The sequence below is a fragment of the Arachis hypogaea genome, chromosome 18, assembly GCF_003086295.3.
Source record: "Arachis hypogaea cultivar Tifrunner chromosome 18, arahy.Tifrunner.gnm2.J5K5, whole genome shotgun sequence".
Taxonomy (NCBI): domain Eukaryota; kingdom Viridiplantae; phylum Streptophyta; class Magnoliopsida; order Fabales; family Fabaceae; genus Arachis; species Arachis hypogaea.
Genome location: NC_092053.1, coordinates 53792263 through 53809654, shown reverse-complemented (window position 1 = coordinate 53809654; position 17392 = coordinate 53792263).

Below are 17392 nucleotides of genomic sequence, written 5' to 3'. Positions count from 1 at the left end.
GTGAGCGCCTTGTGCGCGTGCGCGTGCAGGGCTGACTTTGCTTCTTTGACTTTTTATGCTTCTCTCCACTTGTATGCTTCCTTCCTTGCTTCCTTTGATCCATGCCTAGCCTATTTCAATCCTGGAATTACTAGCAAACACATCAAGGCATCTTTATGGAATCAAAGAAGAATTAGAATTCATCAAGATAAGGCTTAAAAAGCATGTTTTTACACTTAAGCACAAATATGGGAGAGATAACAAAATCATGCTAATTCCTAGGCTAAATGTGACAAAAGGTTATCAAAATACTCTAAATTCAATGCAAAACAAACCGTCAAATTGGGGTTTGTCACACTCCCACTTTGTCATCCCCAAAATTAGAAGAAAGTCAAGTGAGCTTAATGGATCCTAGTCCATAAGTCCTAGCCACCTCACTAATTGATTTAGTGAAAGACTAGAGTCAATGGCAACAAATTATCAATTACTTGGACATTAGTAACTCTAGGTCACCCAAGTTACCAACCCAAGCCAAGAATACAAAAATCTACTCTAAAATCCAACCAAGCATTTTATCAAACACTTGGAAGGCACTAAAAGGAAAGCATGGTAAAATAGCAAGAAATATAAATCTACAACTATCTAATGTAAGAAAAGTAAGAATAACAACCCAATTAAATAATAAGAAACATGAAAACATAAATTGCATTAATTGAAATTAAAATTAACAAAGTGTCATAAACATAAAGGCAACAAATAAAGGAAATGGCAAATAAAACTAAAGAGCAAAGATGTAAGAACAATAAATTGCAAGAAAAATTAAATCAAAGTAAGAATTAAAGCATAAACCTAAGAGAAATCTAACCTAATCTACCCTAATTCTAGAGAGAAAAGAGAGCTTCTCTCTCTAGAATATAACCTAAAGTAAGTTTCTACTCTATCCTAATTGCTCCCCCTTGATCCATCTTGAATTTAGCCTCTAATAGCTTCAGAAATGAGTTGGATTTGGGTCTGGATGGCTCAGAAATCGCCCCCAGCATATTGCCTTTAACTTTAAGTTGGTCACGTGCCACTTGTCACGCATACGCGTGGGTGACGCATACGCGTCGCCTGGCAGATGTCTTTATCACGCGTATGCGTGGGTCACGCGTACGAGTTACCATGAATCCTCCAAATGCTCCTTTCTTCATGAGTTCTCCACTTTGTATGCTTTTCTTCACTTCTTCCATCCAATCCTTGTCTTATAAACCCTGAGTTCACTCAACAAACCTATCAAGGCATCGAATGGGAGAAAAGTGAATTAAATTTAGCACTTTAAAAGCCTAAAAAGCATGTTTTCAATCATTAAGCACAAATTAGGGAGAATTACAAAACCATGCTATTTTAAAGAATAAATGTGAAAAATTTTGATAAAATCTACCAAATTCAATACAAGATAAACCATAAAATTGTGGTTTATCAACCCCACCAATATGTACCACCTTTTTATCATAAAACCTTTCTCCCAAACAATGAACACTCCTCTCCACCTCAAACACTCATGGATGACGCTCTCGTTTCAATTCTTCAAGGGCAACGTGAAGTCCGAAGGAGGCAAGAAAAATTCATGGCTATCTTAGTCGAGGTAGCAACTAACTTAGCCTCCCGACGCTTATGCAATCAAGGCACTCCCATTGCCAAATATGGAGAATCAAGTGAAAAGCGTAGTATAAAAGAGAGGCTTGAATCTTAAGTGGAGAATGAGTAGTGGACTTTTATATTAGAACAAGTGGAGGAAGCCAAAATCATTGAAAAGGAATAAGTGATTGATGATTTAGGAGATGTTGAATGCAAAGAGGAATCTAAAGTTGTAAAGCCATCTTCCATTGAGCTTGAAAATGATGTTAAGGAAGATAACCTCCAAAGCATACGGTGAATGATGAAGAATTGGAATAAGTGGAGCAAGAAACAAGTCCTCCTATTGATGATGATTCTATACCAACATATGATCTCTTTGAGTTTGGTGAATATTCTCCCATTGAACTTAAATTAGATGTTGATGTAGACTTCACTCAACCTCTGACTTATGACTTGAGTGATGGGAAAGAGCTAGAAGAAATTAATGAGAAAGAGATTGAATTTGAAGAATCTAGTCAAGTGGTTGAAGTCCCTCAAAAAGGACGAACAAGAGTAAAAATTGCTTTGTCAAGACCGTTGGAAACATATCTCCCTAAGCCATCACCATCCATTCTTTCTTTCAAGTGGGTAAATTCATATCTCTTAGCTTTCTTATTCCGCTTGAATATGGTTTGCTTGAGACGAATGGTCAACTTAGAGCTCTTTGTAGATTTAAGAGCAAAAGGGAGATGGTTAGTAGTTGGAAACAATATTCAAGGTTCTTTATGGTTAATAGCTCAAAGTTTAAGTGCAAGGATTGGTGTGATACTCAATTGCTTGGGTCTAGGAAGATGTTTGTGACTTTGAATGAGAATTCAAAATGCTTACCACCCGGATGGAATTGCCATGATCAACTTGAAAACTGGTGTGAAAACAAAGTTTGGGATGCCAGATTACAAGTTGAAGATCGACTTTGGGAGCTCATAACTTTTTTGGAAGTTCATCAAAGCTTGGTGCGATTAATTTTGAATTTTGGAGCATTTTGGATATTCAAGCATTTTGGAAGTTCAAAGATGAGTATAAGCACAAGCCACCATGGTAAACTCTTTCTACTTTTCCTTTTCTATATAGTTGATGAATAAATTGAATTTCAATTGTTAGGTACTTCACTTCTTTTTAGCACTCTTGTAAATATTTTTCTTAGTTGTTAGCTTGTTTTGGTGGATTTTTATTTTGAATTGCATGTGTGAATAGTTGAAATAGTTCTAAAAGTTAGAAATCTTGTTAATTTGGAGTTTGCTTTGTTTTTTTTTAATTTGATTTTCTAATTTTGTTGTTTTTATTTGGATTTTAGTTATTTTGCTTATTTTGGGTTGGATTTTATTTTTAGAATGCCAAAATATAGGTTAGAAAACTCTTTTTAATTATAGGTTGCCTTTAAAAAATATGGGGCAACCATCATGCGTACGCATGACCCCCTACCCGAAGGAAATGGTCATCGTGCATAGATCGTGTGCATACTGTGAGTGTGCATACCTCCTGGACAGTGTGATTGCTAAACTGGTTTTGAATTACCTCTATAACTTTCTTGTCAAGTTTTGGTCAAATTTTTTCTTCAAGGTTTGTTTTCAACGCTTTGTGCATCAACCATTGAAGTGAATGTTTTTAAATTTTTCAAATGCCCAAAGCTTGTAAATTTGCTTATTTGAGGTTTTCTTTTGTCTATATTTGCAATATTGGTGCATTTTTTACTTTTGTAACCATTTAATTACACTCTTGGCTCTTAAATGATTTTTGGTTATATTAGGCATTAATCTCATTCTTTTTCACACCAATTTTGTAATTCTACTGGTTAAATGCATTGATGAATGATTATGCCTCATTTTGCATCTTTTATACTTGTTTCATCATCAATGATTTTAGATATGCTTGAATAACACGTAATACTTGATTGATTTATTATGTGCACCCATATATTCAATTTGGTCATTTTAAGCATAGTGCATTACTTGTGAATGTGAGCTTGCTTGTCGACTGAAAATTTTTTTTTTGAAAACCTTCATAGTTTAAGAACCATGCTTGCTATGCAAATGACATTTAACTTTCTTTTCCCTTAACTTTTAGTTTCTAACTAACTCTTTTAACTTTTCTTTTCAATTTTCTTTTCCAACTAATCCTTTTTCTCTTTACTTTGATGCATAGCAACATTGTTTCTTAACTTCTTTTGTAAAATAGACAAGTAACCTGATTTTCATTTAATAAAATTGTTTGGAATGTGAATTCTAACTAACTTTGGTTCCTACTTTCATTTACATTCCAAATCAATTCTACTTTTATGCGCTCACTTCACTTATATGTTGTATTTCCTCAATTACCTGCTCTTTCCTGCTTTTCATATTCTTTTTGCCTTGTATGCCTTAGACTACCTTTCATATTCCCATTTTCTAGAATTTTTCAAGATGACTGACAGGAAAGGGAAAGGCAAAGCTAAGGATAGCTCAAGTAAGAGGAAGTGAACTCCACAAACCGCTGAAACAGCGGATGAGTTTCTATCTGAGAGGCAACTTAGTGAGAAAATACACCCTCCTCTGACTCAATCAAGTTCGCCAACCTCTACTGCGAGTTGAGGTTTCCGCACTTTTTGGAAAAGCGGAGTCTTCATGTTGAGAGAAAGTTGCAAATACCCCCCGAGCAGCAAAAGTATACTGAGCATCAGATTGAGCAGCAAGGGTGGGTATTCTTGGATCAAGACCTAGTGGGGGTGAACGCATCGGGGGTCCGGGAATTCTATTGCAATTTTTACAAAGCGACCTTGGATGCCGTTCTCCTCTGAGGCAAGTAAATTATGGTCACAGAGGAAGAGATTGAAAAAGTCCTCCATTTTCTCCCTAAAGAAGCCAAGAAAGATGCTTTTCAATAGGTGGAAGAGGACATACATATGATGACCTTTGATTGGGATGCCGTCCTCAGAGTTATAGCCGTCCACCCTGACAGTCCGTGGATGTATGGACCGTCAAAGCTGGGTCCAAAGGGCATAGCGATCAAGTATCTCACAGTTGAGGCTAGGTTGTGGCATAAGATTATGACTAATTATGTAATGCCTAGAACTCATGAAACGGAGATCACATTGGATATGGCTGTACTTATTTGGTGTGTCTTCGAAGGCAAGCAGTTGTACCTTCCAAGACTCATCAGAAGGTATATGGCACGGACACATATTTTAGGCAACTTGGCATTTCCTTGCTTGATCACTCAGATAAGTCTCCAGGATGAGGTACCCTTGGAGGATGCGGATGAGAGGCCGACAGTGGTCAGTGCAAAGAAAGTAATTTTGCATGGGAATTGGTTCCCAAAATCCACCAGACGCCGAGGTCGTGGGACGACTACTCAGAGGTAGCCCATCTTCAGCAACAGCAGGACACTCAGCACCACCTTCAGCACCATCCATGCCAGCAGCACCATCATCTACCTCAGTCAATTTACCGTCTTGTGCAGCGTCTCTTTGAGCAGATTAATCAGATGGAACGTCACAATAGGCAACGCTATGAATACTTGATGAGAATTTCTGGCTACACTGACTTCCCACCTAAGGAGCCTGACACCCCCTCAGAGCATAGTGTTGAGGAGGCATTTAATTAGCAAGATAACGATTATCAATTATGTTGAGTTTAATAACTGTTGAGTTACTGAATTCTTAACCAAAACCAAAAGGGAAAAAAGTAAATTGCTGAAATAATAAAAGTGTCCTTAGATGGGAAGCAATGGCAACTTAAATCAAAGAGAATAATCAAAAACTGAAAATACCTCAAATTATCATTAATTCAATTAGAAATCTGTAACATGGAATAATTTGTAAATTATAATAATCAATTCAAATGTTGGAATAAATAAATAAAAGTAAAACTAAAAGAACATTAAACCTGGATCCAGAGTTACTCTTAAAACAAGAAGAAATCCTAAATCCTAAAAGAGAGAGAGAGAAGATCTCCCTCTCAACTAAATCTAAATCATTGAAAGGTGAAAATATGCGAGCTCCCTTTGAATGGAAGCATTCCCACACTTTATAACCTCTGGTCTATGCTGTCTGTACTTGGATCTGGCCAAAAAGGGCTTCAGAATTCGCTGGGGGCGTATTCTGTAATTTCTGGTGCGTGGCCTCTGTCACGCGTCTGCGTGGGTCATGCGGTCGCGTCATTTGGAGCTTTTCCGTGCCACGCGGTCGCGTCAGTCATGCGACCGCGTCATATGTATTCTGCTTAAGGCGTGCGGTCGCGTCAGTCATGCGGCCGCGTCGCTGCTGATTTGTGCTTGGCACACGATCGCGTCATCCATGCGATCGCGTGGATACCAGTTTCCTTAAAGCTCCGTTTTGCTTCCTCTTTCCATTCTAGTATGTTTCCTTTTTCATCCTTTAAGTCATTCTGCCTTTAGAAAATCTGAAAATACTCAACACACTAATCACGGCATCGAATGGAAATAAAGGTAATTAAAATAATTAACTTTTAAAGCTTAGGAAACATGTTTTTCACAACATGACATAATAAGGAAGGGAAAGTAAAACTATGCAATTAATGTGAATAAGTAGGTGAAGAGTTGAATAAATCACTCTAATTAAGCACAAAAGAACTCATGAAATATGGGTTTATCAACCTCCCCACACTTAAACACTAGCATGTCCTCATGCTAAATCCAAGGTAAATAGTTAAGGTTAAAGTGATGGAATGTTATGAAATGCAACCTATGCTAAATGCATCTACCTAATGAGTCATGCAATTCTAATTCATCCACTCATATATAAAGTTTACATGTAGCTAAGTCAATTCACATTCTCAAGGAGTTGTGTGTATATATATAGCCAACCCTTAAATAATAAAGCACTTTAGCAAATGAGATGGGAAAGAAAACATTGTACAAACTTGCAAAACAATTAGTAAATTTTGAGTATAGATATATGTTGATGAGTTATTGAACCCTCACTGGATTTTGTGTTTACTCTCTAGTCACTCAGTGTTTATTGGGTTTATTCACTCTATTTTTTTTTTATTCTTAATTTCTACAGCTTTGTTTTTCATCTAACCAATCAACAATTATAGAATATAGTCATACCAAAAAATCATGAGGTCTTAATTAAGGTTGTAATGTGGTCAAGGTAAAGGTAAGGATTTATGTATAGGGTCAAGTGAGCTAATAAGTGAATCCTTAATTAGACTAAGATCTCACCTAACATACATATTCAGCAAGATAAAACTTCTTTACCTATTTTCCCATAATTTTCCACTTATTGTTACATGCTCATGTTTCACTTTTTATCAATTTTTTTTATCCCATGTGCATTGTTTTTATTTTGCATTGGGGAATTTCTTTTGTATCCCCTTTTATTTAAATGCTAAAAAAATTAACTTTTTTTTAATGCACATGATAATTGAATCATTTAGATTTTCTCATGAGCATGCTTCCCAAATTTTATTTTATTCCTTTTAACTTCTCTACCTTTTTTTTCTATCATCCATGTTCCCAAAAGGTTTCCCACATTTAACTCTACTTATAATTTTCTATCTTAAGCTAACCAAGGATTCACTTGGGATTTTATTTTGTTTTTCTGCTTAAGGCTAGTAATTTGGCTAAATAGAATAAAGGGGTTTTGAAAGGCTCAAGGGGGCTAACAAGGGTAATGTAAAAGGTAGGCTAATTTGGGGTGAGTGAGCTAAAATCAAATGATGGCCTCAATCATTCTCTTGGTATGTATCTATTCTATATTCTATAATTGGACATATAGATTAAAGCAAAGTAAAGAACATCAGAATAAAAAGAAATGTGACACACAGAAATGAAATTATGGTTTGAATGCAACCATACAATTTAAGCTCAAGACTCACAGGCTGTGTGTTCTCTAACTCAAGCATCATATATCATTCATATATCGTATGCAGGTTTAGTTAAAAATTCCCATTATTCTCTTGAAAAAAATTATTCAGGGTAGCTTTTAAAGTTTTAATGTTCCTCCTTGATGAAATGTTGTCAACTAACATGTAATGCTATATATACAAGGTGTGGGTTGTTTTGATTCTGTTAAAGTTTCTAGTTTAATTCCTTTTTATATTTTTCTATTTAAACTATACTATCTTATGCTAAAAAGGGTAAACTATACTAATTAATCCACTAATAAATCAGAATTGCAAACTAAACTAAACAACTAAAATAAACTAAATGGCTAAAGTATGAACTAAAGATGCAAAATGCAGCACATAGAGTAAAATACACAAGTAGCAATGTATAAGTACTCAGAAAATAACAATAAAAGAAAAAGAGAAAAATACAGAAAAATATCCAAAATAAAAGAAAAAGTATGTAGTGGTTCACCAAAATAAACGCCAGAGATGGCGACCTCCCCACACTTAAAATGAAGCATCGTCCTCGATGCTCAATCAAGCCTGGTGTGAAGGAGTGTCATCAATGGTAGGGATGGTAGCTGGGGTCTCCGTGGTGGTGGTGAGCTGAGGGTCTGGCTACTGTGGAGGTGGGACGGACTGGAGCGGGATCTCCGGATCTGCAGCCTCTATCTGGGGCATAACCTCCTGATGCGAGGCAGCCTGCTCTGTGGCTGCCTGCTGATGAGTCTCCGCCTGGGAATGAGGCTCCTCCTCGTGCTCATCCTCCTCCTCGTGCTCCTCCTCTGATGGCTCTGAAGGGGTGTTGGACTCGGAGGGGATGTCGGCGCCCTGTCTGATCATCAACTTCAGATGGGAATAGCGTCGCCTGCTGCGGCGCTCTAATCTCTCATACCGGCGCCTGTTATGGCGCTCCATCTGATCAAGCTGGCAGAATAGACGGTGCACGAGGCGATAGACCGGCTCAGAGGCGGGTGGAGGTGCAGTGGTAGCAGCAGGGGCAGCTGGGGCAGCTGTGGATGAAGAAGGTCCAGCAGACAAAGGGGCTGTCTCATCAGTAGCAGTGACAGGTGGTGGTCTGTAGCCCAAAGCAAGGAAGTTCCTGCTGTGCGGGATGATCTTCCTGCAGTCCGCTGCTGGTGGTCTCTCATCGGCATCCTCCCAAGGCACATCAGCCTGACGGCCTAGCCGTGTAACCAGGTAAGGAAAGGGGAGGGTGCCTCGTACGTGGACCCTGGCCATATAATGCCGGATAAAACGAGGTAAGTATATGTCCTTACCCTCCAGCACACACCAAAGCAGGGTGATCATGGTAGCTGGGATCTCCGTCTCGTGAGTACTCGGCATCACAAAATTACTCAAGATCTGATGCCATAGCCGAGCCTCATCGTTCAAGTACACTCTCTTGATCCCTCTAGGCATAGTGGTGTTCTGACCATCTCCCAAGGAACAGCAAGGTCGAGAGCTATCCATGCCTTTACGGCATCCCAGTCAAACTGCATCTGGCCCATGTCCTCCTCAGCCTGTGCAAAACCATCTGGCTGATCGGACTTGGCTGGGAGTTGGAGAATGGTCTCTATGGCCTCCTTTGTGACCAGAATTTGCTTTCCCCTCAGGTTCACTGCATCAAGGGTAGTAAGGTAGTAGTTGCAATAGAATTCCCGGACCCAAGATGCATTGACCTCTGTCAGTGGTCTCTCCAGAAAGAACCAGCCTTGTTGCTTGATTTGCTCAGTAGTGTACTGTTGGAGGGCCTCTGGAATCTTCAAGGTACGTTCCAAGTATAGATTTCTAGAGTTTGCAAAAGCCGAGTACTTCAGTTCACAGTACCGGTTTGCAAATTTTATAGGATCATTTGCAGGAAGCAGCTGGTTAGCTTTCTCCTACTGTGTGAAGTTCTTCTCCCGCCATGATGAATCGTGCATTAGAGCAATGATGGACTGGGAGGAATCTCCTCTCTTGCGCTTGCTAGTAGCCTTGCCTTTGCCTTTCCTTTGTGAGGCAGACATCCTAAAAAACAGAAAATCAGGAATGGATAAAAAAATAGGAAAGCAAATAGGCAATTAAACAAAGAAAACTCAAAGCGGTAAGGGAGAAATAGAATAAGGAAAATGAGTAATTGAATTGTGATCGAATGAATGTTAAATGGAAAGAAAATAAGCAATATGCCATGGTTAGAAAGTTAGAGGAAAGTGAAAATAATCAGAAAAGAGACCAAAAGGGTTAGTATGGTTAGGATTTGAAAAAGAAATTAGTAAATTAAAATCAGTGAGTTAGGAAGGTAAGTGGCATAGAAAAATTCCATATAACAAGGATTCACAGGTAAGAATAGAAGTACTCATAATTGAACAAGCAGTTTATGAACCAGAAAATCAAAAAGGATGAGAAAGTCTGCCATAGCATGCATGTAAAGGTTTGGGTAAAGCAAAGTAAAACAGATTTCAGAAATGCCAAACCAAAACATGAATGAAAATAATTTAAAAAAAATTTGGGCAGCATTCCGGCTAAAATTGGATTGTCCCAGAAAATAAACAGCAATTTAATCAGTTCATATGAATTAAAAAAATTCAAGCCGCATGTACATAGATATAAAATAAACATAAAAACTCAATGTAAACAGCAGCAACATACAAGAAAGCAGCATATGAATCATGATTATAGCAGCAACAGATTTGCACATAGGGTAAAACAGAAGTAAGAACAGTGCAAGTAAACAGACCTAGATCCACTAACCACAGCCTAAGCTACCTAACAACCTAAAAATCCACTACAACATGCAAGTCTAACTATCCTAATTATGAACATAAACGGAATAAAAAATACAGAAAAGTTACGAACAGATAAAAAAAAATGGTTGCGTGTTGCGGAACCTGGTAAGCGGAAGGGGTGGAACAGGGAAGAAGGTAGTTCAGGTGGCGTCCGGCGCGGTGGTGGTGCACGGCGATGCGGTGGTGGCGGCGGAGGGGGTTGGTGTCGGAGAAAGGGTTTAGGTGGTGGGTGGTGGTTGGAGGGAGAGGATAGGGGTGGGAGGTTGTGGTTGGGGTTGCTGGCTGAAGGGGTGGGGCACCGTGGATGGCCGGCGGTGGTGGGCGGTGGTGGCGGCGAGCAGCGGTGGAAAGGGGAGGAGAGAGGAAGAAGGAAGGAGAGAGAAAGGGAGGGGGTGGTACGGCGGCGGTGGCGGGTCGGCGGCAGCGTCTGGGTGATGGTGCGGTGGCGGCTGGAAGGTGGTGGGTGGTGGTTGGAGGGAGAGGAGGCAGAGACGAGGAAGAGGGTTGGGGGTGAGGGCTGCGCGACTGATAGGGTTCGCGGGCTGGGGGGGTTATATTTTCGAATCCATGCGGCCGCGTGGGGCACGCGGTCACGTGGTTGGGACGAGAATGGGAGTGACGCGATCGCGTGGGGTGTGCGATCGCATGAGAGGGGGAAAGAAGGGTGACGCGATCGCATGGGTCGCGCGATCGCGTCGCTGGAAGTCGTGCTAAACGCACGACTCCAGCGCTGTTTTAGCGCAACTCTCTGTCTCCTTTTGGGGCGATGTGCAATCCATGCGACGCGATCGCGTCGCTCACGCGGTCGCGTGGGATTGGTATTGGGTAAGTGACACGATCGCATGGGGTATGCGATCGCGTGGGCCAATTTGTGCGAAACGCACAAGGGCCGCATGATTCCAGCCCAACTTTCTGTTCGTTGGATCCTTACGCCGATATATATATCACGCGGCCGCGTGGGTCACGTGGCCGCGTGGGTGGTGTTTTTCGCGATATGACGCGATCGCATGGGGCACGCGGTCGCGTCGTGCAACCTTTTTTTTTATATGCATGAAAAATGCAGAATGCAATGACTATCATGAATGCTTATGCATGATTCCAGGTTTAATAAATTAAAATGAAAAAGGAAAAATTGAAAGCAATTAACAAGAAATAAATTGAAAAAGAAGCGACCATACCATGGTGGGTTGTCTCCCACCTAGCACTTTTAGTTAAAGTCCTTAAGTTGGACATTGGAAGAGTATCCTGTTATGGTGGCTTGTGTTTAAATTCGTCCAAAAATCTCCACCAGTGCTTGGAATGCCAATAGCCTCCGGGGTCCCAAACTAGGCATGTAAAGCTTCTTCGCAGCTTTAAACAGATATCCAGCCTCCCGGGATGACGAATGTTGGAACATAATCCATGATCCCAAGCTGTGTTTTTAGATCCGCCTCCGTTTTGATTTGTAAGTTTCCATTCGGGCGGGTTAAAGAGTAGAATATCACCGTGGCGACCAAACATCCTCCGTGATCCATGCAATTGAGCACGATACCAATCTGTGTACTTCAAGGTGAAGCGTGGAACCTTATTGAACCTGGTGCACCAGCTCTGAATACGAGCTATTTCCCTCTTACTCTTAAAGTCGCAGAGAGCTCTAAGCTGGCCATCTGTTTCAAGCAAACCATATTCAAGTGAATAAGTAAAATTATAAGTTAAGGATTGTACCCACTTGAAGCTTGTATTGGGTGGCAATGGCCTTGGGATAGGTGTTTTTGGTGGTTCTGCAAGTTCCGTTTCCTTGTGCTCTTCTGTGAATTCTTCCACTTCCTTGTAAAGATCTTCGATTGTATCTGTATTCTGGTCAAAGTCTTCTGCGTCTTCCTCATCACTTGAGTCATAGATTGGAGGTTGAGAGAAATCTACCTCCGCATCATCTTCATATTCACTTGGGGAAGATTCTTCGATCTCAGAGAATTCACTTGCGGACGCAAGTTCATCACTAGGAGCACTAGACTTGTGACTATCATCATCAAGGAAATTTGCTTCTTGGATTATTCCGTCTGATTCTTCGTAAACGACTTGCCTTGGAGATTGTACGGTATCCTCCTTAGCATCAACTGTGGTATCTCGGACGGAGTTTTCCTCGATTCTGGATTCCCAAGGAAGTTCAGCATCGCCTAGATCTTCAACCAACTCTTCTTCTTGAACAATGACAGCTTCTTCCATTTGTTCTAGTACGAATTCATTCTCTGTCTTGTCCACTGGAGTCTCTAGTATTTCTTTCATGCTACGCTCTTCATTGGGCTGTCCACATGGGGCTGTGGTTGATCCTTGTATATTTGAGTGCCTAGTGGCCCATTGAATTAGTGCTTGCTCCAGTTGTTGAATGGTTGTTTGAAATTTAATCATTGTTTCTTTCAGGCGATCCTTTGCTTCGCGGTTTGCCAGACTTGGACATGATACAAAGGAAAGTGGTGATGATTGGGAACGATTGGATTGGTATTGGGGTAAGAAAGGATCATATGATGGCGAATGGTGAAGAGAATCTTGTAAGTGTGGTGGTTCGAGGTTATGTTGAAAGGATGGTTCGTATGCATGGGGTGGGGCTTGTTGGTAGTTACAAGGTTGTCCACCTTGTCTTACAGCTGGGTATGCACGGTAGAATGGTCTTTGTCCAGGATATCTCGGAGGGTGTTGCTGCCTAAAGGGTTGATTAGATCCTCTTGGCCCCATCCATCCTTGATTGGTCTGACCTTGATGCACATTCCTGCTATAACTTCTATTTCCTTTAACAATATTAGAACCAAACTCAAAGCGAGAGGGGTGAGAGTTCATAGTAGCAAATAAAGAGAAAAAGGAAAAACAACAATAAATAAACAAGCAAAAGAAAAAAATATTTACAATAACCAATAATAAGGCACACGTTAGCAGTTCCCCGGCAACGGCGCCATTTTGAAAGAAGCAGAAGATTGATGGTTTAGAGGTTATAAAAACTCTCGTTGTGAGTATAGTTACTAAACCAAGCAATCAACCTTTCTTACAAACGTGTTGGGTGTCACAAGTAACAAACCCCTTAAAAATTGTTAACCGAGTATTCAAACCTCGGGTCGTCTTCTCAAGGAACTGCGAGGAAGTATGTTCTTATTATTGGCTATAAAGGTTGTAATCGGGGTTTAGAAGGTGAGAAGCAAGTAATTTAAATGACGAGTGAATTAAATGGCAAGTAAAAATAAATAATAACTGTAAAACAACTTTTGGCAAGATAAGGGAAATTATAAGTCCAACTTAGTTATCCTTCTCAACAATAATGAAAGTTGTATCTTAATTCCACTTGGTCAACCTTTACCAGAGCAAAGGAAAGTTAAGGGACTAATTAAATTGACCTTTGAATCCTAATTATTTCCTAAGAAAAGGTTGGGATTATCTAAGTTCAACTTAATTAGCAAGATAACGATTATCAATTATGTTGAGTTTAATAACTGTTGAGTTACTGAATTCTTAACCAAAACCAAAAGGGGAAAAAGTAAATTGCTGAAATAATAAAAGTGTCCTTAGATGGGAAGCAATGGCAACTTAAATCAAAGAGAATAATCATAAACTGAAAATACCTCAAATTATCATTAATTCAATTAGAAATCTGTAACATGGAATAATTCGTAAATTATAATAATCAATTCAAATGTTGGAATAAATAAATAAAAGTAAAACTAAAAGAACATTAAACCTGGATCCAGAGTTACTCTTAAAACAAGAAGAAATCCTAAATCCTAAAAGAGAGAGAGAGAAGATCTCCCTCTCAACTAAATCTAAATCATTGAAAGGTGAAAATATGCGAGCTCCCTTTGAATGGAAGCATTCCCACACTTTATAACCTCTGGTCTATGCTGTCTGTACTTGGATCTGGGCCAAAAAGGGCTTCAGAATTCGCTGGGGGCGTATTCTGTAATTTCTGGTGCGTGGCCTCTGTCACGTGTCTGCGTGGGTCACGCGGTCGCGTCATTTGGAGCTTTTCCTTGCCACGCGGTCGCGTCAGTCATGCGACCGCGTCATATGTATTCTGCTTAAGGCGCGCGGTCGCGTCAGTCATGCGGCCGCGTCGCTGCTGATTTGTGCTTGGCACGCGATCGCGTCATCCATGCGATCGCGTGGATACCAGTTTCCTTAAAGCTCCGTTTTGCTTCCTCCTTCCATTCTAGTATGTTTTCTTTTTCATCCTTTAAGTCATTCTGCCTTTAGAAAATCTGAAACTACTCAACACACTAATCACGGCATCGAATGGAAATAAAGGTAATTAAAATAATTAATTTTTAAAGCTTAGGAAACATGTTTTTCACAACATGACATAATAAGGAAGGGAAAGTAAAACTATGCAATTAATGTGAATAAGCAGGTGAAGAGTTGAATAAATCACTCTAATTAAGCACAAAAGAACTCATGAAATATGGGTTTATCAAGGAGCCACAGGCACCAGCAGATGACAGTGGGGATGGCAACGACTCCTTCCACTCAGCTTGATTCTATGAGCATTGAGGACGATACTAATCTTTAAGTGTGGGGAGGTCGTCCGACATCGGCAATGTTCATTTTGGGTGAAATGCTCTCTTTCCAGACACTTTCATTTTAATTTTTAGTACTTGCATTTTATTTCTAGTATACTTTTTTTTGGACTTTTGTATTTATTTTGTTGTTTTGAGAACTCTTTAGTTTATTGCACTCTTTACCTTTTGCTTTACATACTCTAGACTTCTACTCTAGCTTTGAATACTTTTTATCCTCTTTTGTGTTGGTTAGTATATATATATATATATATATATATATATATATATATATATATATATAGTTTAGTTGTAGTTGAGTAGTTGTGATTGGAAAATGCGCATAATTGAAATTAGTTAATTTTCGATATACAGGATGAATTGATTTAATTGAAAGTAGAAAATGAACTAGGTATTTTTACTTTTCCTAATCATATTATATATGCATAGAATAAATGTGGTCAATTTAATAAAATTTTTAAGAAACTTCGTTTGATTTAGGGCACTAAAATTCAAATTGATTGGAGTTGAAATTTTTCATTGAAGCTTGCATGATTTATACATTGTGGAATATGATTTTTGAGCTAAGAACACACAACCTGTGAGTTTTTGAGTCTCATTATGTGGTTACTCATTTAACCACTATTTTCATTCTTGTGTGTTGTTCTTCTTTATGATTGCAATATTTGGTTTGTTTAATTCTATATGTCCATTATTTAAGATATATATATATATATATATATATATATATATATATATATATATATATATATATATATATATATATATAGTTGCATTTATGTGATTGAGATCATCATTTTATTATAGCTCACTTAATCCAAATAGCCTACCATTTTATTTACCTTTATTTACCACTTTGAGCCAATTAATTCCCATTTTTGTTCTTTATTTGAGGCAAACAATGAATATCCTTAATTTGAATCTTTGATTAGTCTAAGTTAGTGAGATTGTATAATTTTAAGTGTGAAAAAAGCCGAAAAATATTGGTAAATAAAAATGTGTTTTATGCTTATTAAAAATCCTGAAAATTTGGGTACATACTCATATATTGGTTATGAAAATTATATGCATTGATCTTTTTGGTATATATTATTATGTTATAAAAAAAGTGAAAAAAAAAAAAGAAAAAGCAATAGAAAGTAATAAAAAGGGGGACAAAAATATTCCAATGTGAAGTTCAATATCATGCATATGTGGTGTGAATTGAATTTAATTGAATGCATGAGTATGAGTAAAAGTGAAATTATGGGTAGTTAGGCTTGATATTATATTTGCATGGGTTGTATATGTGTTTAGTGAGAGTTTAGGTTAATTAAAGATTCAAATTCAAGCTCACTTAGCCATATATATATATATATATATATATATATATATATATATATATATATATATATCCTTACCTTTACCCTTGGTCGCGTTACAATCTTGAAAAATCCTCATAATACTTGCATATGTACATTAAATATTTGTTAATTGATTATATGAAGAACAAACTTTAGAAAACATGATTAGAGGAGAATTGAGTGGATTGACCGTAAACACTTGAGTGACTAGAGTGTATACATATCCGGTGAGGGGTTCAATTGCTCAATTCCATATTTTCACCTATCATCATTTCTTATCTTGTAAGTTGTAAATTTTTTTAGATGACTCAATTCAATTCTGGATTTGATTTGGTTAAGATTGTTTGAGCCCTTGATTATCTATATGTGCTTTCTTGGAATTTGATTTACTTTGACTTCGTAGATACATATAGATAGATAGCTAGTATAAGTTAGAATAGTTGCATACATGAAGATAGATTGCAATTAGAAAGTTTGCATTGAATAAAAATTGATACTCTTTTCTTGTCTTTCTTGAATTTAGCATGAGAACATGCTATTGTTTAAGTGTGAAGAGATTGATAAACCAAAATTTTATGATTTATTTTGTATTAAAATGATTGAATTTTATCAATTTTTTTCACATTTATTCATTAAAATAGCATGGTTTTGTGAATTCTCCTTAAATTGTGTTTAAGAGTGAAAACATGCTTTTTAGGCCCTTAATTTACCAAATTTAATTTACTTTGATTCCGTTCAATGCCTTGATGTGTTTGTTAAGTGATTTTAGGCTTAGAAGGCAAAGATTGGATTGAAGAAGTGAAGAAAAAGCATGCAAAGTGGAGAATTCATGAAGAAATTAGATTTTGGAGTAATTCATGGTCATTGCATGCTTTGAGATTTTTGCCATGTCGTACGTACGCATGACATGAAGTACGTGGTTCAATTAAGAAAATAAGTGGCTGGCGATTTCTGAACCTTTCCAAGCCCAATCCAACTCATTTCTGAAGCTATTTCAAGCCGAATTCAAGAAGGAACATGGAAAGAGCAATTATGTTTAGTTTAGATCATGTTTTAGGTTATATTCTGGAGAGAGAAGAGAGATCTTCTCTCTAGAATTAGGGTAGATTTAATTTAAATTCCTCTTAGATTTAGGTTTTGATCTTGTCTTGATTTAGTTTTCTTTACAATTTCTTGTTATTGCACCCTTTTTCGCTTAGTTTTACTTGTTACTTCCTTTATTTTGTTTCTTTTGATTTTGTGAACTCTTGTTGATTTTGATTTCCATTTAATACAATTTGATG